Here is a 21,571-nt window from a genome sequence, read left to right as displayed (position 1 = left end):
GCACTAGGTCCGTGCAGCAGAGCTGGTCTCCAGTCATCTTGGGTAATCCTTGTCACTGGACCAAGACCTAGCTCTGTCAAGCCCGTGTGGTGGCTGGTGTGCAACGGCCACCACACGTTAAAAAATCCTCGCACAGGCATCTTCCACCCTTGAGGATGTAGTTCGGGTCCTTCATTGAAATACCTGTGAACTCATCCTTTTTTGGCGTGGAAACAAGTCATCCTTGTTTCGAGGGACCGCCTACGATAATGATGACGACGACGATGACAACGATCACAACCAGCATCGCTAAAACAGAGGATCTGGTCATTATCACATTGTTGTTTGTGGGAGCTTGCTGTGTGCAAATTGGCTGCCGCATTTCCTACAATATAACTGTGACTACACTTCAAAAAGTACTTCATTGGCTATGCAGCACTTTGGGACGTCCGATGGTCCTGAAAAACGCTATATAAGTGCAAGTCTTTCTTTCTTTCAGTGACTCAGGAACCATAACCCAATCTCAGAGTTCACGGAGTGCTTGCTATGCACTCAAGTTTCACGCTCGCTGCTTTCTGATACTACCTGAACCCACCAATCAACTTACAGTTGCTAGCACTCCGACCCATCTGTTATTCTAAATATAATGCAATCATTGTTGCTATGGCAAAATTACACTACATCAGAAGCAAACTAACTGAGAATTAATTACCCAACTGTCTGATGCAGCACGTTCCAAAGTTACAGTCAATTATCAGCTCAATCTGATTCTGACCACATCCTTCACCAAAACTGCCACAGGAGTGAGACCAACTGCTTCCTGTAGCTGAACTGGAATGAATGATTTTTCTACTCCTGTCAAGTTAAATGAAACACAGGGCACAATATCATTCATTCGAGGCAAGCAACCCCTATAGTGCCACTGCAGCAATAACAACACGCAGTTCTTTCTGGGCTCTGTCCCTCCCTATAATGGAAACAACCACTTTTAGGTAATTGAATCCATATACTGAGAGAAAGGAGACTATCAGCTGTGGGGGAGGATTTTCCGGTGATTTGCACTGCTGTTTTCGCCCCAGAGGGGTGGCAATAGCTTTTCTGGGCGGGTGGCCTCCTTCCAGCGACCTGCCGGGGTTATCGAGTCCGGTTTTGCGGGGACGCGGAGCAGCACCACCCGGAAGAGTTGAGCCGATGTGCAACGCCCCTGGTTGCGACACCAGCTCACATTTTGAGTCCCACCCGACCCGTATGCCCCGCAGCACCCCCTGCTGGGACCGCCTGTGAAAACGGGCAGTCCGACCTATACCGGCTGCAGTGAGGTAAGTAATGCCGACCTCAGGTAAGTGTGATTGTTTTTGGTTGAAACTTTTTGTGATGTATGTTGTGGTGGCGTGGGCTATGTATTGGGAATGTTTTTGGTGTTTTATTTTCCGTTGATTTTCTTCCCAGGCCTCTCTCGGAGCACTCCCAGGCCGGGTCTTTAGCTCAGGATTTTTGCCTGCTCAGCCGGCCTAGCACCCTAAGAGAGGTCTGCAACACCTCCCTTCGCACTCCGCCCCACACTTAGGGCCCAGCTGCCCAATTTTGATGACTGAGGCGCAAACTGTACCGCCCCACCACCATTACCGCCCCGAAAGCAGCAATGCTGAAAATCCGGCCCTGGTCTCCACACTAACTAACTGCCGTGCAGTAATGAACAGTATCAGTATTAATACCACCCTAACATGATTGAACACTAGTTCTAAATTGTTACAGATTCAACATGGTGGTGCATCTAGGATGCCCACCCACTGGGTTTTGGGGGTGACAACATTTGTAAAGTGGACAGGAAATGTTAACAATTCATAAGAACATAAGAACTAGGAGCAGGAGTAGGCCATTTAACCCCTCGAGCCTGCTCCGCCATTTAATAAGATCACGGCTGATCTGATCATGGACTCAGTTCCACTTCCTTGCCCGCTCTCCTAATTCAACAGATTTTAAGAGCTGGATGTGAGTATACACGAGATGGTCCAATGGCATCTGCTCAAAATAGACCAAATACAGAATGATCAGCTTGTGCATACATAAATGCAAAATAGAATAATTTCTCATTGACTACATGGTCTGCGTGTGCAAAATCCTTTTGTTTTAAGATAAACTGATGGATTAAAGAGAAATTTAGTCGATGGAGGTTGAAAAGTATGTGGGGGATGGCTGTTTAAATGAGGGTGCTAGCATGCCTGTCGGGGTTCTGAATGGTCTACAGTTTGTGAAGGCGGAGGCAAGCAAACCGAAATGGAGAGCATTGCAGAAGTTAGTCTTCAAGGTGATGAAGGCAGGGTTTAGGGTTCCAGCAGCAGCCAGGTGGGAGTGTAGGCCTCCATCTTGTGTGTCAGCTGTGGCTCAGTTGGTAGCACTCTCGCCTCTGAGTCAGAAGGTCGTGGGTTCAAATAGGAGAAAGAGGGAACATGTGTCGGTGTACAATGGTCATCATGGGCTAAAGTTAAAAGTGATGCAGGTTTCAAATCATTTAACCAGGTAGAACCATTGAACCTCAAAGTTAAATATAATCCAGGCTGACACTCCAGTACAGTACTGAGGGAGTGCTGCACTGCCGGAGGTGCCGTCTTTCGGATGAGACATTAAACCGAGGCCCCGTCTGCTCTCTCAGGTGGACGTAAAAGATCCCATGGCACTATTTCGAAGAAGAGCAGGGGAGTTATCCCTGGTGTCCTGGCCAATATTTAGCCCTCAATCAACATCTAAATCAGATTATCGGTCATTATCAAATTGTTGTTTGTGGAAGTTTGCTGTATCCAAATTGGCTGCCGTGTTTAACATAAGAACAAAAGAAATAGGAGCTGGAGTAGAGCATTTGGCCCTTTGAGACTGCTCCACCATTCAACAAGATCATGGCTGATCTTTTACCTCAATTCCACCTTCCCGCACTATTCCCACATCCCTTAATTCCCCTTGTCCCCAAAAATTTATTGACCTCGGTCTTGAATATATTCAATGACTGAGCATCCACAGCCCTCTGGGGTAGAAAATTCCAAAGATTCACAACCCCTCGAGTGAAAAATCTTCTCACATTACAACAGTGACTACACTTCAAAAAGTACCTCATTGGCTGTAAAGTGCTTTGGGACATCCAGTGGTTGTGGGAGGTGCTATAGAAATGTAAGGCTTTCTTTTTTTTTCTTTTAACCTTCTGAGGTTCAATAGTTCTACCGGGTTAAATGATTTGAAAGCTGCATCACTTTTAACTTTGACCCATGATGACCATTGTACACTGACACATGTTCCCTCTTTCTCTTTTGATAACAGGTAGAATATACATGCACCCATCTTCAACTCTTTCTTTCCGTGTGCAAATGAAAAATGAGAAGGGTTCTCGGTTACTTCCTAGGTGTTGGTGTAAAAGCAGTGGGGGATTTCCCCGATCTTTAGATCTTGCGAATGTAGAAAATTCCCTTGCTATGTTTAACAAGAACGAAAGGAAAGGTCATGACCTCAGGACATTCGAAAGTGCTTTTCAGCTAATGAAATGGTTTTGAACTGTAGTCACTGTTGTAATGAAGGAAATTCGGCAACCATTTGAGCACTGCAAAGTTCCACAAACAGCAATATAATACATGGTATGACCATTGCTTTAGTGATGTTAGTCGAGAGATAAATATTGGCCAGGATACCAGAAGAACTTCCGTGCTCTTCTTTGAATAGTGCCATGGTATTTTTTATGTCCACCTGAGAGGGCAGACGGGGCCTCAGTTTAATATCGCAGCCAAAATACAGCACCTCAGTACTGCACTGGAACGTTAGCCTGGATGATGTACTCAAGTCCCTAGCTGGAGTGCACCTTCAACTCAGACCCTTCTGACTTAGAGGTGAGAGTGCCACACTGAGCCAAGGCTGATACACCTGTGTAATGTCACTACTGCATAGGAACCAGAGTAAATCTGCCCTGATAGTGAAAGAAAGGCCTGCATCAGAAACATCTCAAAATGCGTCGCATACAATGAACCATTATAAAGCTGTTATGTAAGCAAACATAGTTATGATAACCTTTCCAGAAACTAGTCAAATCCTGATGACTTTGTAGCATTTAATCCTATTCTGTAGTGTTTTGTTGTGATATTTTGAAATTCAATTGGCTTTATAAATACATCAAAAAATGAATTGTGGTGCAAGGATTTAAATGACAATTGAAAAAAATCTGAAATAAAACAAGAAACAAATTGCCATCCGGTGAGTACAACACTTTTAATGAATGTTTACTTACACTATAACTGGCATTTAAACCCTCAAGCAGCAAATTGCTGGTTAATGTTTAACCATAAATCAGTGAAAATTAAATATGTGGTTTAGCCTATTTGGGTTCATTTGAGCACTCATTTTTCTCATCGTCATCATTTCCATTCTACTCCACAGTCCTCCCTTTCCACAAGTCCAGATTGCCGATTGCCTCCCCACCCATCTCTCCCCTTCACCATCAGATTGGTCCTTGTTCTTTGAAATCTCTCACAAAGACACTTTTGTACTGCTACTTCTCTCCCGTCCTTTAAAACATCTCTTAAGAAACCCATCTGTTTGACTGTTCCTTCAGCTTCAGTCTCCCCGGCAGCCCCCCCAATTTTTCTAGTCTTCACTTGGCCTTCCCCCAATTTGAGATACCTGTAGCAGACCATGATCAGAACATCATATAGAGAAGGATTTTTGACATTCCTTTCATTAGATTCTTTCTATCCATTGGATTGTCCTGGCTTATGACTGACTATGGAAGTTGGCTTTCGTTTATTAGTTATACCTGTACAAATATTAGAGATGGGGGAAACAAATGCAGTTTGACTGGGTGGAGCGGTTGGATGCAGGAGGCCATGTGATGATACCGCCACAAATGTGTCCAACCAGAGTTGGTAACCCTAGGTGGTTCTAATAAAGTAATTTCATTCCCACATTACAGCAGTAACTTCATTGGCTGTAAAGTGCTTTGGGACATCCTGAGGTCATGCATGGCACTATATAAATGCAAGTTCTTTGCTCCTTTCTTTACAATGCGACCCAGCTGTTTATATTAGCAACTGCCTCTAATTCATGGCAAATAAAGTTGCAGAATTGTCTTTAAAAAATTTGCATTTACCATTATCATTTCCAGCAAACAGTCAATGCTGTCCTCACGATTCTGTAAAGAGTTCATTAAAAGCAATGGCAGTACACAGGGATGATAGAAAGGGAAACCATCAAACCAGAACACTAGGAAGCAGAGTTGTGCCATGACTGCACTGCAAATTAAAGCAGCTGTCACTTCCACGATGGTTTTGGCGTTTTCTTTTATACAAAACATGCCTGAAATTCATTTGAATAAAATATTACAGCTGAAAGCAGTGACCGTGTATTGTTGCACAGTGAAGCAAGAGCGTTCGGATACTACAAGAGAATCAAGGAAATTAAAATTATGCCAAATTGCATAGCCGTTATTCCACGTACTGAGGAAGTCCTTGTACCATTCGATGGTGCAACTCACAACTAGCAACAGCACTAACCGCAGCCATCAGGATGGACCAGCAATCCAAGCCAGAAACTTCTGTCTTAGTCTCCGGGAGGCTTCCAAGCTTGGTTGGTCATGTCGTGTGAGGGAGGTGAGGCTATTCTACATCTCTGCCTGTCGGAGAGAGCCAGGGCCCGCACTCCTGAGAGTTTCCATCTCTTCTCACTCTGGTCCCCTCTGTACCTGCCCATCTCAGTCAGTCTTCATTTCGTCAGCAGATTGTGATCAGTTTTCTTTTTGGAACGTCATGACCAACTTTCACAGAATCTGATAGCACAGGTGGTCATTCTGCTCGTCGTGCCTGTGCCTGCTCTCTGAAAGAGCTGTCCAATCTAGCCCCACATCCTAGCTCCTCCCCCCCATAACCCTGCCAATTAATCTCCAAGTACATGTCCAATTGCCTTTTGAAAGTTACTATGGAATCTGATTCCACCACCTTTTCAGGTAGTGCATTCCAGATCTTAACAACCCTCTGTGTGAAGACATTTCTCCTCATTTCCCCTCTATATCTTTCGCCAATGAATTTAAATCTATGGCCTCTGGTTATTACCCACCTGCCAGGGAAAATAGATTCTCCCTACTTTATCAAAACCCCTCATAATTTTGAACACCTCCATTATATCATCCTTTAATCTTCTCTGCTCTAAGGAGAACAATTCCAACTTCTCCTGTCTCTATACATAACTGAAGTCCTTCATCCTTGCTGTCATCCTGGCAAACCTCCTCTGTACCTTCTCCAGGACTTTGACATCTTTCCTAAAGTGTGGTTCCCAAACTTGTACATAACTGAAATGCTTTACAGAATGAGTTCTACAATAAACATCACTATCCATTGGTCTCTATATCCATGCACTAGTACACCGCACACCAGTGCAACGGCATACCAGATGCCAAAGCTCTCTACACTCACATAATGGAGGTTTAATTTATTAGATATTCCTATCATACAGGTATCAAGGAATGCAAGCTAACAAAGTATGCTAATTGGTTGTAAGGAGCCTCCTGCTAGGACAGACAAGCTGTTGAGGCTTTTGAGATGTCTTCTGAGTGACAGTTTTGATTAATTATGAAGCTACCTTCTTTAAAATCTTCCTCCTTTACCAGCTTGACTTCAAAGGGAAGGGAAACATATAATTCAGGTTAGTAGTCCAGGTTCTTCAAAGTTTCTTCCCTGTGATGTTCCCCTAGACTGCCAACAGCTGGTAGGAAGCTCCACAAGACCTCAGTCCCACATAAAACTTGTCATCACGGACACATAGTCCAAGTTACAGGACAGAACGGCTAATCATTTGGAACTTTTATTGCTTTTTTTAAGTACACGGAGTAACGATAAGCAAAGTACTGTAATCTATCCAATCGGTAACTTTTATTGCTTCTGTTTAATCTTGCTTTACACAAATTAGTAGGTTTATCCTGAGTGAAAGGTCAGCAGTCACTGTGGTATTTGCAGTCAAAGAAAATAAAAAAATAATTGCATTTATATAGCACCTTTCACGACCTCAGGATGTTCCAAAGTGCTTTACAGCCAAATAAATAATTTTGAAGGGTAGTCACTGTTGTAATGTAGGAAATGCGGCAGCCAATTTGCGCACAACAATTTGATAATGACCAGATAATCTGCTTAGTGATGGATGAGGCATAATTATGCTCTTCTTTGAATAGTGCCACGGGTTCTTTTATATCTAACAGAGCGCAGACAGAGCCTCGATTTAGCGCCTCATACGAAAGATCTCAGACAGTGCAGCATTCCCTCAGTACTGTAGTGGCGTGTCCGCTGAGATTGTGCGCTCACGTCACTAGAATTGGACATGAACCCTCAACCCTCTGACTCAGAGGCGAGAGTGCTGCCCACTATGCCACAACCGACAGATGAGTCAGTCTGAGAGCTGAGGAATTTACGGTGATAGTCGGGACCATTGCCTCTACAGTAATGGGATCATCATTCTCCCTGTGGCCCACGATCCTGGCCAGTTTCAGATCATGTAAAGCATTTGCCAGCCATTGGGAGTTGACTTTTACCTAGAATCTAATAAATTCTGAGGCTGGTCCAAATCGTATCTCCAGATCATCAATACAAAGCCGTTTTTGCAACATGAATGCACCTTGATTCAAGGTGCTCCATCCCGCACTGGTCTCTGGCCTCTGCCATTGCTGGATGGATCACCTTGACAACTACATAAAGAGTTAAAATCATAATCTTGTCAATAACAGAAATAACCATTTATGAACAACTCCTCCCTGAATGCTCCCATTCAGATACATCAGCCACCAAATCACTTTGATCGAACAATTTTAATTAAAGAACTATCTAGGAGCTGCATTTAATTTTAAAGTGCATAATTAATTGTTTGCTGAATGTACCTACTAAACTAGTTGATGCTAATTGCTGAAATTATTCCTCAAGGCTCCTGTTTTGAAGCGAAATTGGCAACAAGCTAAGAGTGGGGCTACATGTGATCGGTACACAGATTACTGTAAATTGAGCAATTGCTAATCCTCAGGGTGCACAGCTCTGTAAAGGCAGATTACTGTAAAAGGTAGAGAATCTAGATTATGTAGGATCAGGCCCATTCACGGAAGCTGCTATTAAACCACTGGGAAAGAGAGTTCTATAAATACCAAAACTGTAGCAATAAATAAGAATTTTATACTTATCCAATGTGTCACAACTCTTAGCTTGTTAGTGTAAGCCCACAGTGTATGACACAGCATTGTCAAATTAATTTAACTGATCAAAAGAAACTTTATACTTAAATTGCCCTATTTAGGTAATCTCACTCAAAGTCTATAATGTGTAATATTACACAGCACTCGCCTACATTAACAGTGACTGCAGTTCAAAGTGATTAATTGTACGTGAAGTGCTTTGGGATTTCGAGAGACAAGTTCAGGTGCTGTATGATTACAACTTCTTTCTTTCTCCATTCGCAGATTGTATCAACTTCACTGCCATCTCCCAAACAATACTCCTGGATTCCACATGGACTTAATAATAACCACTCCTGAGCAGACAGAAGGAAACGGAATGAAAGGAACAACATTCTTGGTCTCCTTTTAGTGATTTATGAGACAGGAGCACTGGTGTGGCTTGGGGGAGGTTGACAGAAACATTTGCCACAAGGTGAGATTTCTTTCGTAAGAAAGGAGGAAATAAAGAACAAACTTTCATTTGTATAAAACTTTTGATGACCTCAGATTCTCCCAATAGCCAATTAAGTACTTTTGAAGTTTCATCACTGTTGTAATGTAGGGAAACACAGCAGCCAATCTGTACACAGCAAGGTCCCATAAACAGCAATGAGATAAATGACCAGATAATTTTAGTGACGTTGGTTAAGCGAGAAATGTTGGTCAGGACACTGGGAAGAACTCCCCTGCTCTTCTTTGAAGAGTGCCAAGGGATTTTTTACATCCACCCAAGAGGGCAGACCACAGTTTAATGTCTCATCTAAAGGACAGTACCTCTGGCAGTGCAGCACTCCCTCAATACTGCACTGGAATGTTATGTGCTCAACTCTGGAGTCAATAGGTTGTCGGGGAGGAAGATCATACTTAAAATTGTTTGAATTTGAAACTTTCAAATTCCATGCAATTTTAAATTTGATTTCCCCCCTCCCACCACAACTTATTGGAACAAAACATTAAACAGCTCGTGGCAGCCCTGCAGTGCCCCAACCCTGAGTTACAGCACCCTCAGCCTGCTCCACTCAAGTAGTGGAGGGCACATTCCAGAAAGTTGAAAACCGGTGCTGGGGTGGGGCAAGAGAATGAGATGATTTTCTAGAGCAGCCACTAACGCCTGTGTGATCCACAATAAACCTATAATCCAATGGTGGTAATGTGTCCCAGTGTGTGGGTTTATCTGTACTTTAGCACATGACTGCGGCTCATGGCCAAAACAAACACCTTTGTGTAAAGACTCTACAATCACATCGCACCAATTGCTTGAACAAACAGCTTGAAGCGGTTATCAGAGCGCCACAGAGGCTATCAGCTGCAGATAAACGCACCAGCAGTGCGTTATAGAATACAGAACATTGGATGTGCACCAACTGAGCGGGGCTTTGCTCAGAAACAAAGTGCCTCAACTATTCATGGGCTCAGCAAGCTCTCTGCCGCACATCTGCAAAACAAAACACTCCATGTCCCGTGTATCACTAGACTGACTTTCACTTTTTTTTTTTAAAGCATTGTCGCAGGGCAGTCACCTCCTCTTTTTTCTGTCGAGTGGTGATCTTGTTCAGGCTGTTGGCTCAAAATGAAACGCACTTGGATCAGGCGAAGTGCTCTGTCTCTCTCTCTCTCTCTCTCTCTTAGGCGGTCGTGCACAAGTGAGCTAGTGCCGGGAAGTCAGCTCCTTCTGGTCTGACCCTTCGCTCTGAGAACGCCGGGTGGTGGCGGCAGGATTTCAGGTGCCAGGAGTTCGTCTGTTGCGAAGTGGGGCGAGGAGTAAGCAGGGAGGGAAGAGAGTGTAAAGAGAGAGGGAAAAAGAAAAAGGAGGAAGAAAAGAGAGGAAGAGAGAAAGAGAGAGAAGGGGACGAGAGAAGGAGAAGGGAGAAGTCAAAAGAGAGAGAGGGTGTGAGAGAGTGAGAGAGAGAGAGAGAGAAGCAGAGAGAGCGAGAAAGGGGGAGAGAAGGGTAAAGAGAGAGATGAGGAGAGAGAGAAAAGGGGAGAGAGAGAATGGAGAGAGAAGAAGGAGAAAGAAAGAAAAAATGATAATGTACCCTCCTCAGTTCCCATTCCAAATGTGCACTATGCAGCTCAGTCCCTCTGCAGGGAGAACCCCAATTTAAATATTTATCATGGTCCTAATGAATACCGTTCGCATTGCTGGCCTCGTTGGGCCTTGTTGAAAGCCTCATGCCTCTGCTTTGGATATCCAGGAAATTGGAATCTGCCATCACATCATCAGTCCCAGTATCTCCAGCACTAAAGACCGCACAGAGAGCTTAACTTTACACCAACTGGCTCGGCCAACCCCATATATGTGCTGGAACAGGGGGCCTCAAGCCGACAGCCTAAAAGCCTCCCTGATAAAGTGCAACATCCCCACTGACACCTGGGAGTCCCTGGCCAAAGACCGCCCTAAGTGGAGGAAGTGCATCTGGGAGGGCGCTGAGCACCTCGAGTCTCATCACCGAGAGCATGCAGATGTCAAGCGCAGGCAGCGGAAAGAGCGTGTGGCAAACCAGTCCCACCCACCCCTTCCCTCAATGACTATCTGGCCCACCTGTGACAGGGACTGTGGTTCTCATATTGGACTGTTCAGCCACCCAAGAACTCATTTTGAGAGAGGAAGCAAGTCTTCCTTGATTCCGAGGGACTGCCTATGATGATGATGATTGCTGAGTAAGATATAATTACATGTCTACTATCACCCTGCTAGTCCTTGAAGTATTCGCTTGCCTCAGCAGCAGCACTCTCACCTCAGAGTCAGAAAGCAGTGGGGTCAAGCCCCATTGTAGTATTTTGAGCATTTCAATGTGGCACTAAGAGAGTGCTGAATTGTCAAAGATCGCATCATTTGGATGAGACATTAAACAGAGGCTCTACTTGCCTGCTCTGGTGGTTCATGTGTATATTCAGACATGGCTCAGTTGTAACACCCTTATCTGAGCCAGAAAGTTGTGGTTTCAAGCCCCTTTCCAGAGACTTGAGCATGTAACCTGGGCTGACAGTCCGGTGCAGTGCTGAGGGAGTGCTGCGCTGTTGGAGGTGCCGCCTTTCAGATGAGACATTAAATCGAGGCCCCTTCTGCCCTCTCAGGAGGTTGTAAATGATCCCATGGCACTATTAGAGTAGGGGAGGTCTCCTGGTGTCCTGGACAATAGTTATTCCTCAACCAACATCACTAAAAACAGAATAATTGGTCATTATCGTATTGCTGTTTGTGGGATCTTACTATGCACAAACTGGCTGTCGCGATTCCTACATTACAAGTGACTGCACTTCAAAATCACTTCATTGGTTGTAAACGCTTTGGGACGTCCAGTGATCAAGAAAGGCGCGATATAAACACAAGTCTTAATTTCTTTAATAAAAGATCACATGACACTATTCAAAGAAGAGACAGTTCTGATGCCCTGATCTACATTCTTCCCTCAACTAATAGCACAAAAAATAGCTTTCATGGCACCTTTCATCTGCCCTATTTGCCTGTGGCTGGACTGAAAGAAGCAATTCTTTGTATCTGAAGTGCTTTGAGTGCTACATTAATGCAAGTTTGCCTTTTTTTTTTAATTCGGAAGCAGCTCAAGTGGCTCAATTGGTCTTCGAGTTTTGCATCCTGTGGCAGTGACCAAAGGTTAAGGGGAGATTTAATAGAGGACACAGATTTAAGATGAAGATTTAAGTTTTTGAATGCAGCAAGTTATGATGATCAGGAATGTACTGTCTGACAGAGCGGTGGAAGCAGATTGAACAGTAACTTCAATGGGGAATTAGATCTATACTTGAGAAGGGAACGAAGTTGCCTATAGGGAAAAAGCAGCGGAGTGGGACTAATAGCTGGCACAGGCACAATGCCACCTTCTTATGATTCCATGACTGGCGGTACCCGGTTTGAAATCGAGGGACAAGGGATACATGGCTTGAGTCGTGGTCTCATCAGGCTCGCAGCCATCGCTCCAGGAAATTCTACAGCCAGTGTATCATGTATTTACTTTCATGAAACAGGAAAGAATGGATCAGTTTGCAGGAGGATAGACGGAGAGTGAACAGTGAGTTGATAATCTCAATAGGAAACAAGAGCGAAGATCAGTGTTTATTGACTGATATCAAATTAAATTTGAACACGTTATGACCTCAAAGTCCTACACTGGGAACCTTGAGAGTCATGTTTTTTTGCCTGGCTGCTGTCTCCTCTCACAAGAGCTGACTATCCTTTTAATAAAAAGATTGTTTTAAATGTGCTTCATTTCCTCCCCTCTCAGAGTCTCCCCTCCGCACTTTGCAATGCCATTCCACTCTGTCCAAGACGATGGACATACCAAGACTCTGCCAACGTTGTGATACCTTAAGTCCCCTCTCCTGTGAGTAGTCTCTGACCCTCCCCCCACCCCTCACACAGAAAATGGAAGCATGGCTCAACAGCAGAGCCGAGATAAGAAACTGGTCACGTGAGGAATCACGAGCAGTCCAAATTGTATCACAGCACGACAGAGCGTCGAAGCAGCAATGTTGCTGTATTTACCTTGCCTCTATCCGCTGGAAGGGGTAAAAGCTAACATGCGCCAGTGATGCTTGCAGGACACTACAAACCTTTCCAAACCATTAGGCAATGATGGCAGCCAGAAATAAACCCTAGACTGCAACTTTCAATTAACCGTGCATGTCTAGGTTGCTCCTGCGAGGTAGAATCTGGAACACCAGGAACCTGAACATGTTGTAAAGTGCTTTTACGTCAAGCGGAAAAGGGGCAGTTCTCCCATTGACAGCAAGTGGAAACGCGCAGAACCTCACCATCGTTGTTCCAGCAATGTGTAGTGAACTTTGATTAAATGCACTGGCTCCATTTGTGGCCTGTTATAAATGGGTGCAGGATGTTCAAAGCATCGGACTCGAAGCTGACAATGAAAATGCTCGGATCGATCTGGAACCCCACAATTGCACCACACACATACACAGTAAAGAGATCACTGTACTCTAAAATAAAATAAACAGGGAGACCAGCATTCTGCTGAAAGCCGATTTTATTACAACAACAAAATAACTGAGACTGCGGGATAAATCTTGTGAGGTGAAACTCTCAGCGCAGAGCGTCGTTAGACGGAAACTCGGTGAAGAATTTGCGATAGAGTGTTAAGTGACCCACACTCACGTGTAGTGTGGCTCCACATCAGTAGCCTCACCAACAACTTGCATTTATATAGTGCCTGTAACATAGTAAAATATCTCAAGGCGTTTCACAGGAACATTATTAAACAAAGATTTGACACCGAGCCATGTAAAAATCCATTAGGAAGCTTGGTCAGAGATAGGTTTTAAGGAGCTGTCTACCCACCTTTGCAATTCTCTACCCCAAAGGGCTGTGGATGCTGAATCGTTGAGTATATTCAAGGCGGCGATCGATAGGTTTTTGGACCCTAGGGGAATCAAGGGATATGGAGATCAGGCGGGAAAGCCGAGCTGAGGTCAAAGATCAGTCATGATCTGACTGAATGGCGGAGCAGGCACGAGGCACAGTATGGCCTATTCCTTACACTCATGAGAGAGAGATAGAGAGGTGGAGAGATTTGGGAGGGATTTCCAGTATTTGGGGCTGAGGCAGCTGAAAGCATGGCCACCAATGGTGGGGCAAAGGAAATCGGGGATGCACAAGAGGCCAGAATTGGAGAAGCGCAGAGATCTCAGAGGGTTGTAGGGTCTCTTTTCAAAAAGCTTATTCTAAAGGGCCAGTACTATTTGAAGTGGCTCAGTAATATAAAAACCCTAACACTGGCACTCCAGTGGAGACTATAGAATGAGTACCTTTTATTCATGTTGACGAGAGAGATGTTCATTAATACATTTGTTGGATGCTCAACCTTCAAGCATTGGGTTCCCTGGGGTTAGATGGCACCAGATTGCCACTCACAGCTCACTGATGACATCACAGTTCGGCCTAGCATGGAAGTTGAGGGCTAACTTGACAGGACTTTGTACAGCCAACCATTTGATGTTTGCTTTTTTAAAAAGGTCAATATTAAATGAAAACAGAGTATTTTGAGCCAGTACTTTCCCCCAGATCAACCTTCCACTTCAAGCACCCTTGCTCATTACAGCTGGTACTGAGGGGAAATCAGAATTTAGCCTTGTCCACTGACTGAAGGAGGATAGATTGGGGAGACCAATAAAAACCAGGGGGCAGGAAAGAGAAATCAGAGATAAATATCACCTTAGTTCCTGGATAACAGACAGAAACAATTCTCAGTGAAGCCCTGTATCGGAGAATGGTTACACCCACTTATTTCCCACAAAAGGAAAGCAATTCTTGATGTAGTTTAGTTGATCATCTTTCTCATATTAATATGCAGCATCAAAATCTCCCCACACACTGTCTCATTGCTAGCAGAGGTTTTAAAAAAAAAGGAACGCAGGGCCCACGAGATTAAAAGGCAGTGGGTTTAATTATGCATCAATTGTAATGCATAGATTTTAGTTTTCTGCTTCACAAAATCTGTTTGAGGATGTCAGTGGGGGGTTAATGAAAAGGTCGATTAGTCATTTAGGATTCTCAAACTAACTCAAACTGCGCCATTACAAACAAACATTGCAAATAAGATTAGCCTTTCTGGGAATCCGTTTAAGGGTTTGACAGAGATTTGCATTATCAGCCTTTTTACTTTTAATACAAAAGATTTTATTTTATTTTAACGGTTGCTAAGTTGAAATGAAAATGAAATGTGGCAAGAGATCCCTGTGCGTAGTTGCATCTGTACAAAGAGGAGCTGAAAGTAGAGGTGCACACAGAGGCGGTATCTATCCCTCTGCCCCTGTGCCTGACTGACCAGCAACATCAAGCTCACCCCACACTGCCAGAGGATTTGATGTACAGCAACCGTCTCTCGTATGGTTGCCAATCCTCCAGGATTGCCTTGGAGTCTGCAGGAATGAAAGATCAATGTCCCACACACTGCCGAAAGCAACCTGGGAGAAAACTCATTCGGGCTTTGAAAAAAAAAATGTTTAAAAAAAAAAAAATTGTCTTTGAACATTTTCTTTTATTAGTTTAAAAAATATTGGAGCTGGGGAAATGCTTTTTGATTGGATGTGGGTGTTTGGAGGCAGGAGGTCATGTGATGAAACCTCTGGGACTACGTCCAACCAGAGTTGCCAATCCTGGTTCCTTGGAGAAAAACAGAAGGGGCATCTGATTAAAGGGAAAAATCAAACGTGACCACACTGATGTACCTCCAACTAGGCCCTTGTGGCTAACACGGTCAAAGACAGAAAGCAGCTTGCCATCTCACCCTCTCCACCAGGCAATCATACGTTATGCAGGAGGTTCACATACAAAGCACTATCATGCTCACCCTCACTGTTCACCATCAGAGAGGGAGCAGCCCCTTCCGACCAATCTCCAGTCCCATCTATTGACACAACACTACCCCTGCACTGCAAGTCCCAGCAGCTCACAGTGAGAAATCCTTTACATTGACAAACATGCCAAGAATTCGGTTGAGTGTACATCCAATCAGGTGTCACAGCGCTGGGAAGGATTGAGCGATACTCTCACTCTAGAGGACTGCTGTCGACAGTAGCCACAGATTATTCCCACTGCCAAAAGCGCTCTGCAAAAGGATCTGCCCTTCGCCAAACTGATGGCATTGAAGACTCAAACAATACATAGGTCAGATGAGCAGCAGTCAGGTTTCCAGCTACTCATAAACCCAGGCAGAACGATTCCTTCCTTTCTAGTGCCGCAACAGGCCTTGAACAGGGGCAAAGGCAAAATAAATGAGAGCATCGGATCATCAACATAGGCAGTCCCTCGGAATCGAGGAAGACCTGCTTCCACTCTTAAAATGAATCCTTAGGTGGCTGAACAGTCCAATACGAGAACCACAGTCCCTGTCACAGGAAGGACAGATAGTCATTGAGGGAAGGGATGGGTGGGACTGGTTTGCCGCTCTTTCCACTGCCTGCGCTTGATGTCTGCATGCTCTCGGCAATGAGACTTGAGGTGCTCAGCGCCCTCCCGGATGTACTTCCTCCACTTAGGGCGGTCTTTGGCCAGGGACTCCCAGGTGTCAGTGGGAATGTTGCACTTTATTAGGGAGGCTTTGAGGGTGTCCTTGCAATGAATGTTTCCTCTGCCCACCTTCGGCTCATTTGCCGTGAAGAAGTTCCGAGTAGAGCGCTTGCTTTGAGAGTCTTGTGTCTGGCATGCGGATAATGTGGCCTGCCCAGCATGGAGCCCCACTTGCTCCAGGTCCCTTGATGAGAGTACAGAAGCCCCTGAAATCTGGTCAGTTTTGCTCGATAATAACTTGCTTTCTATACATCACTGAAGTTACAATAAAGATGAGGCTATTGGCTGCACCACATCTGTGCTGGATCCGATAGGTCAATGCATCAGTGGGGGGTGGGATCAAAGGCAACATTTGAAAAATACAGACAAGACTTAGCAGGTACACGGGAACACCATCACCTCCAACTTCCGCTCCAAGAAACACACCACCCTGACTAGGGCATATATCGTCCTTCCTTCATTGTCGCTGGGTCAAAATCCAGGAACTTCAACGGACTGTAGCGGCTCAAAAAGGCGCACCGGATTTGACAATAAATGTCAGCAACGCCCTTATCCCAATGAAATATATTGACCTGGAAACCCCGGCCTCCCCGGATCCGTACGGAGTGTGTATGGACCTGGGAAGGTATCGCAAAAGCTGGTTTTCAGCGCACAATACTGCACCTGATTGGTTGAGCAATCACACGCAACTGCACCTTCTGCATTCGAACCTGGAGGACGGGAGTACGCTTCGCAGCGCGGGAAGAGAAGGCCTCCCTACCGGAATCTCACGCTCCTCCGGGACCACTAGGTACTTGTGTAGAAATTTCTCAGGTCGGAGGCATCCGCCCGCAGGAAGCCTCCGACCACAATTTCTGGGCCATTAAACGTAGTTATGACAGGTCCATAATGCAAGAGCACAAAAGTTGAGTGCGAGTGCCAGCTCGTTATGCCAACAAAATTCGGGGCCCTCATGGTTCAGTTGGTAAAATTAGCTGACCCATACAGACCAGAAAGATCTCGATGCAAATCATGCTCCATGTTAAATTATCTGATATCAGCTGACACTATGACTGACTCGTGGGATAAAGAGAGGGGGAAGAGCAGATAGGGTTCTGCTATCAAGTGCTCAGATATGACCGCTTTTAGGAAGCAAACGAGCGTAAATACCAGGGGAGGGAGGGAGGGGGGGTGGGCGGGGAGGGAGGGGGGTGGAGAACTGGATCAGGCCTGGCTGTGATAGTTTTCCACGGTGCAAGAGTCCACCAACACTCGCAAACTGGGCTCATACCTGAAGAATAGCTTCAGCAGGGAGGCACTGGTGGGCACTCTGCAGCCGTCACATCCAGGAATCAAGGCCTTCAGAGAGAAAGAACATAGGAACAGGAGTAGGCCATCCAGTCCCTCGAGCTTGCTCTGCCATTCAGTTGGATCATGGCTGATCAGTATCTCCACTTTTGTCTTTGCTCCATATTCCTCCATACCCACGCCTAACTAAAAATCTATCAATTCCAGTCTTGAAAGCTCCAATTGAACCAACATCCACAGCCTTTTTGGGAAGAGAATTCAAGATTTCTACCACGCTGAGTGAAAAAGTACTTTCTGATTTCCCTCCTAAATGTCCGAGCACTAATTTTATGTCTCCTCATTCTTGATTCCACCACCAGAGGAAATAGTTTCTCTGTATCTACCCTTTCAAATCATTTTATCCTTTTAAGCATCTTGATTAAACCTTCCCTCAATCTTTTATACTTTTAAGGGAATACACGCTACATTTATGCAACCAGTCCTCACAATTTAACCCTCTAAGCCCTGATACAATTCTGGTGAATCTGCGTTGTACGCACTCCAAGGCCAATAAATCCTTCCTGAGGTGCGGTGCCCAAATCTGAACGCAGTGCTTGTAAAATCCATACTCTATAGTACACAACCACATGAGGCACATTCTGGGGACAAGGTCACTCTGTGACCTTAACTCTTTATTCACAGGACTCCAAAGACGATGACCCTGCGTGGGACCTCCCTTTTTATACCTGTGTGATCAGGTAAGGAGTGTCTCACACAAGTTCACTCCTTGGAAGCGGCAGCGTTGATAGCTCAAACTTTCATGTCGGGGGAGGAAGAGACGAAAATAATATACCCGCGCAATTCTGCCTCTTAAGCGGCGATGGATCAGGGAGTCAACGTCATCAATGCTACTCAGAGCCTCGCAGGCAGGCAGGGGCAGTCCGACACTCCCCAGGCAACAATAGACCCCAGAGTACGACTTCAACAGAGACCATGGCAGGCTGAACGGACATGCACGCCATCACAGTGGACAATGCGGCCCGGGATGGAACCATTGACACCCACTAATAGGGTACTTAAGAGCAGTCAAAGGGACAGTCAGCGCGGAATGCCTGGCCATAGTCCCTTTGTTCCCAACAATGGAAACTTTAACTCATGCTGGAGGTGTGGGGGAAAACACTCAGCTAGATCTTGCAGATTTCAACAGTTTGCCTGCAGGAACTGCAATCTCAGTGGCTACTTAGCTCGAATGTGCAGGAAGTCTGCAACCAGACTAATATGAGGCGGATGGACCAGAAGAGGGTTCTTTGAGGTAGGATGACTTTTGGGGCAAATCGATGGACGCCGAGGTTCAGCGGGTCCCATGTGGTGAATATTCACAGTTCATACACCAGAACGCCACCAATGATGATCAGGGTTTTATTAAACTGTACCCATGGAGCTGGACACTGGGGCCAGCCAGTCACTCATGGGTGTTCAGCAATTTGAGAAGCTATGGCCACTTAAAGCCAGTAGACTCAAATTAGCACGTATTGAGACACAATTATGAACTTACACTAAAGAAATCATTCCGGTGTTAGGCATTGCAATGTTGGCTGTCACAAACAATGGGTTAGTGAATTGGCTGCCGCTCTGGATTGTCGCAGGCAATGTTCCCGCACTGTTGGGGAGGAGCTGGTTAGCCGAGATGAACTGGAAATGGGGGGATGTTAATGCAATGTCATCTGTGGAGCGAAGTTCGTGCTCACAAGTCCTACAACAATTCGATTCACTATTCCAACCTGGTGTCGGGACTTTCAAAAGGCACTAAAGTAGTGATGCACATCACCCTGGATGCCAGGCCAGTGCACCACAAAGCCTGAGCGGTGCCGTATGTGATGCGGGAAAAGATAGAGAGCGAATTGGACCGGCTGTTGAGAGAGGGCATCATCCCGCCTGTTGAATTCAGCGACTGGGCGAGCCCCATTGTTCCCGTCCTAAAAGCGGATGGCTGTGTCAGGATCTGTGGCGACTACAAGGCCACCATCAATCGGGTGTCCCTACAAGATCAATACCCGTTCCCGAGAGCAGAGGACCTCTTTGCGGTGAACAGGCGGCAACCTGTTCACCAAGTTCACCTTCAGCCTATATGACCCAGGAACTGGCCGACGAATCTAAACTACTGACCACCATCACCCACGCACAAAGGACGGTTCATTTATAACAGGTGTCCGTTTGGCATTCGATCAGCGGCCGCGATTTTTTAACGAAACATGGAAAGCCTGCTTAAATCTATTCCTGGAACGATCGTATTCCAGGACGACATCCTCATCATGGGTCGAGACACCGAGGAACACCTCCACCACCTGGAGGAGGTGCTACCCGACTGGACCGGGTAGACCTGCGACTCAAGAGGTCTAAATGTGTGTTCCTAGCTCCTGAGGTTGAGTTTCTGGGCAGGAGGGTTGCTGCAGATGGGATTCGGCCCACCGAATCCAAAACAGAGGCAATTCGACGAGCACCCAGGCCCTGCAACACATCGGTGTTGCGTTCATTCCTGGGACTGTTGAACTATTTCGGGAACATTCTACCGAACTTGAGCACGTTGTTGGAGCCGCTGTACGTGCTCCTGAGTAAGGGTTGGGAATGGTTTTGGGGGGACTGTCAGGAACGGGCTTTTGATTGGGCGCGAAACCTACTTTGTTCAAACAAGTTGTTGACCCTGTACGACCCCTGAAAAAAATTGGTTCTGACATGTGATGCATCGTTCTATGGGGTTGGGTGCATGTTGCAGCAGGGCAATGCTGAGGGTCAACTACAACCTGTGGCTTATGCCTCCAGGTTGCGGAAAACTCCCGCATGACCGATGCCCTCAATAAAGAAGTCCCTTAACATCTCCCCCCTGCAGGCGTCTGTGAACTTAGAGGCTGGCCAAACGCCGGAGGTCCGCTACGAAGTCCGGTATGCTCTGTCCTTCACGACGTCGGTGGGTGTAGAATCTGTGTATGCTACTCACCGGTTTGAGGTGCTCCCCGATCAATTTGCTAAGTTCTTCAAAGATTTTGTCCGCGGGCCTTTCAGGTGTTAGTAAGTCCTTCATGAGCGCGTAAGTCTTTGGTCCGCAGCTGGTCAAAAGATGAGCCCTTCGCTTGTCGGCCGCTGCATCCCCCAGCCATTCTTTCGTAACGAAGCTTTGCTGAAGCCTCTCGACAAAATCGTCCCAGTCTTCTCCAACACAGTACCGTTCCTCTGTGCTACCGGTGGCTATTCTCATGGGTCGTGAATTCCCGTTTCTCGTTGCCAATGTAAAGTCCTTACTCTACAGTACGAAACCACACGAGGCACATTCTGGGGACAAGGTCACTCTGTGACCTTAACTCTTTATTCACAGGACTCCAAAGACGATGATCCTGCGTGGGACCTCCCTTTTTATACCTGTGAGATCAGGTAAGGAGTGTCTCCCACAAGTTCACCCCTTGTGGTCAAGGTATGAATCTAGGTTGTGTGTATACAGTAATACAGTGGTGTTACATTGTGGTTACATACATGCATCGCTCCAGATGTGGCCTAACCGAGGCTCTATACAACTGAAGCATCACTTCCTCCCTTTTTGTGTTCCAATCCCCTTGAGATGAAGGCCTACATTCCATTAGCCTTTTTGATTGCTTTTTGTAGCAGTCTCAGTAGGGAGGATGAGATGGGAAAAAATTAGGGGAAAAGAATTCAGGACCCATAATTTGTGGTGCATTATTTTTTCCATAAATTACCAAGTCCCCTGTCATATCACCTGTACCAAACTATTTGGCGAATTTAAGCCTGTTTTCTGAAAAGGCGTTTTGTGTGTAAAATGAAAATTTCTTGACTAAGCTCATGAGAAATTCCCACAATGGTTTTCCTCCATGGGGATTTGAGCTGGCGAGGATGATTGTGTGTTCAGTAACACGGAACTGCAATATTGTGATGTTCTCACATGGCTGTTATTGAGTTCAAAGTCGAGGTTGGGCAGCTGCTGAATTTAGGACTAATTTTTATGCAGTGTAAAAAAATAAACTTTTCCACTTAGCAATTTTACTTTTGAGAAGCTA

General features: G+C 45.5%; 1 protein-coding gene across 9 annotated transcripts in view; it reads right to left on the bottom strand.

The window, feature by feature from the left end:
- pknox2 (pbx/knotted 1 homeobox 2) overlaps positions 1 to 21,571 on the bottom strand; it is a 479,643-nt gene that overhangs the window by 220,608 nt on the left and 237,464 nt on the right. Inside the window, exon 1 of one of the 9 annotated variants that reach the window (XM_070894334.1) lies at positions 13,512 to 13,529. The exons of the other annotated variants lie outside the window; for them this stretch is intronic. The gene's annotated coding sequence lies outside the window, so the exon portion shown is untranslated. Of the gene's footprint in view, positions 1 to 13,511; positions 13,530 to 21,571 lie in introns of those variants that run through there. 9 annotated transcript variants of the gene reach the window in all.

Source organism: Pristiophorus japonicus, chromosome 11, assembly GCF_044704955.1.
Source record: "Pristiophorus japonicus isolate sPriJap1 chromosome 11, sPriJap1.hap1, whole genome shotgun sequence".
Classification (NCBI taxonomy): Eukaryota; Metazoa; Chordata; class Chondrichthyes; family Pristiophoridae; genus Pristiophorus; species Pristiophorus japonicus.
Note: the sequence above shows the minus strand (reverse complement) of the source record. Positions and strands in the feature narration are given on the sequence as shown.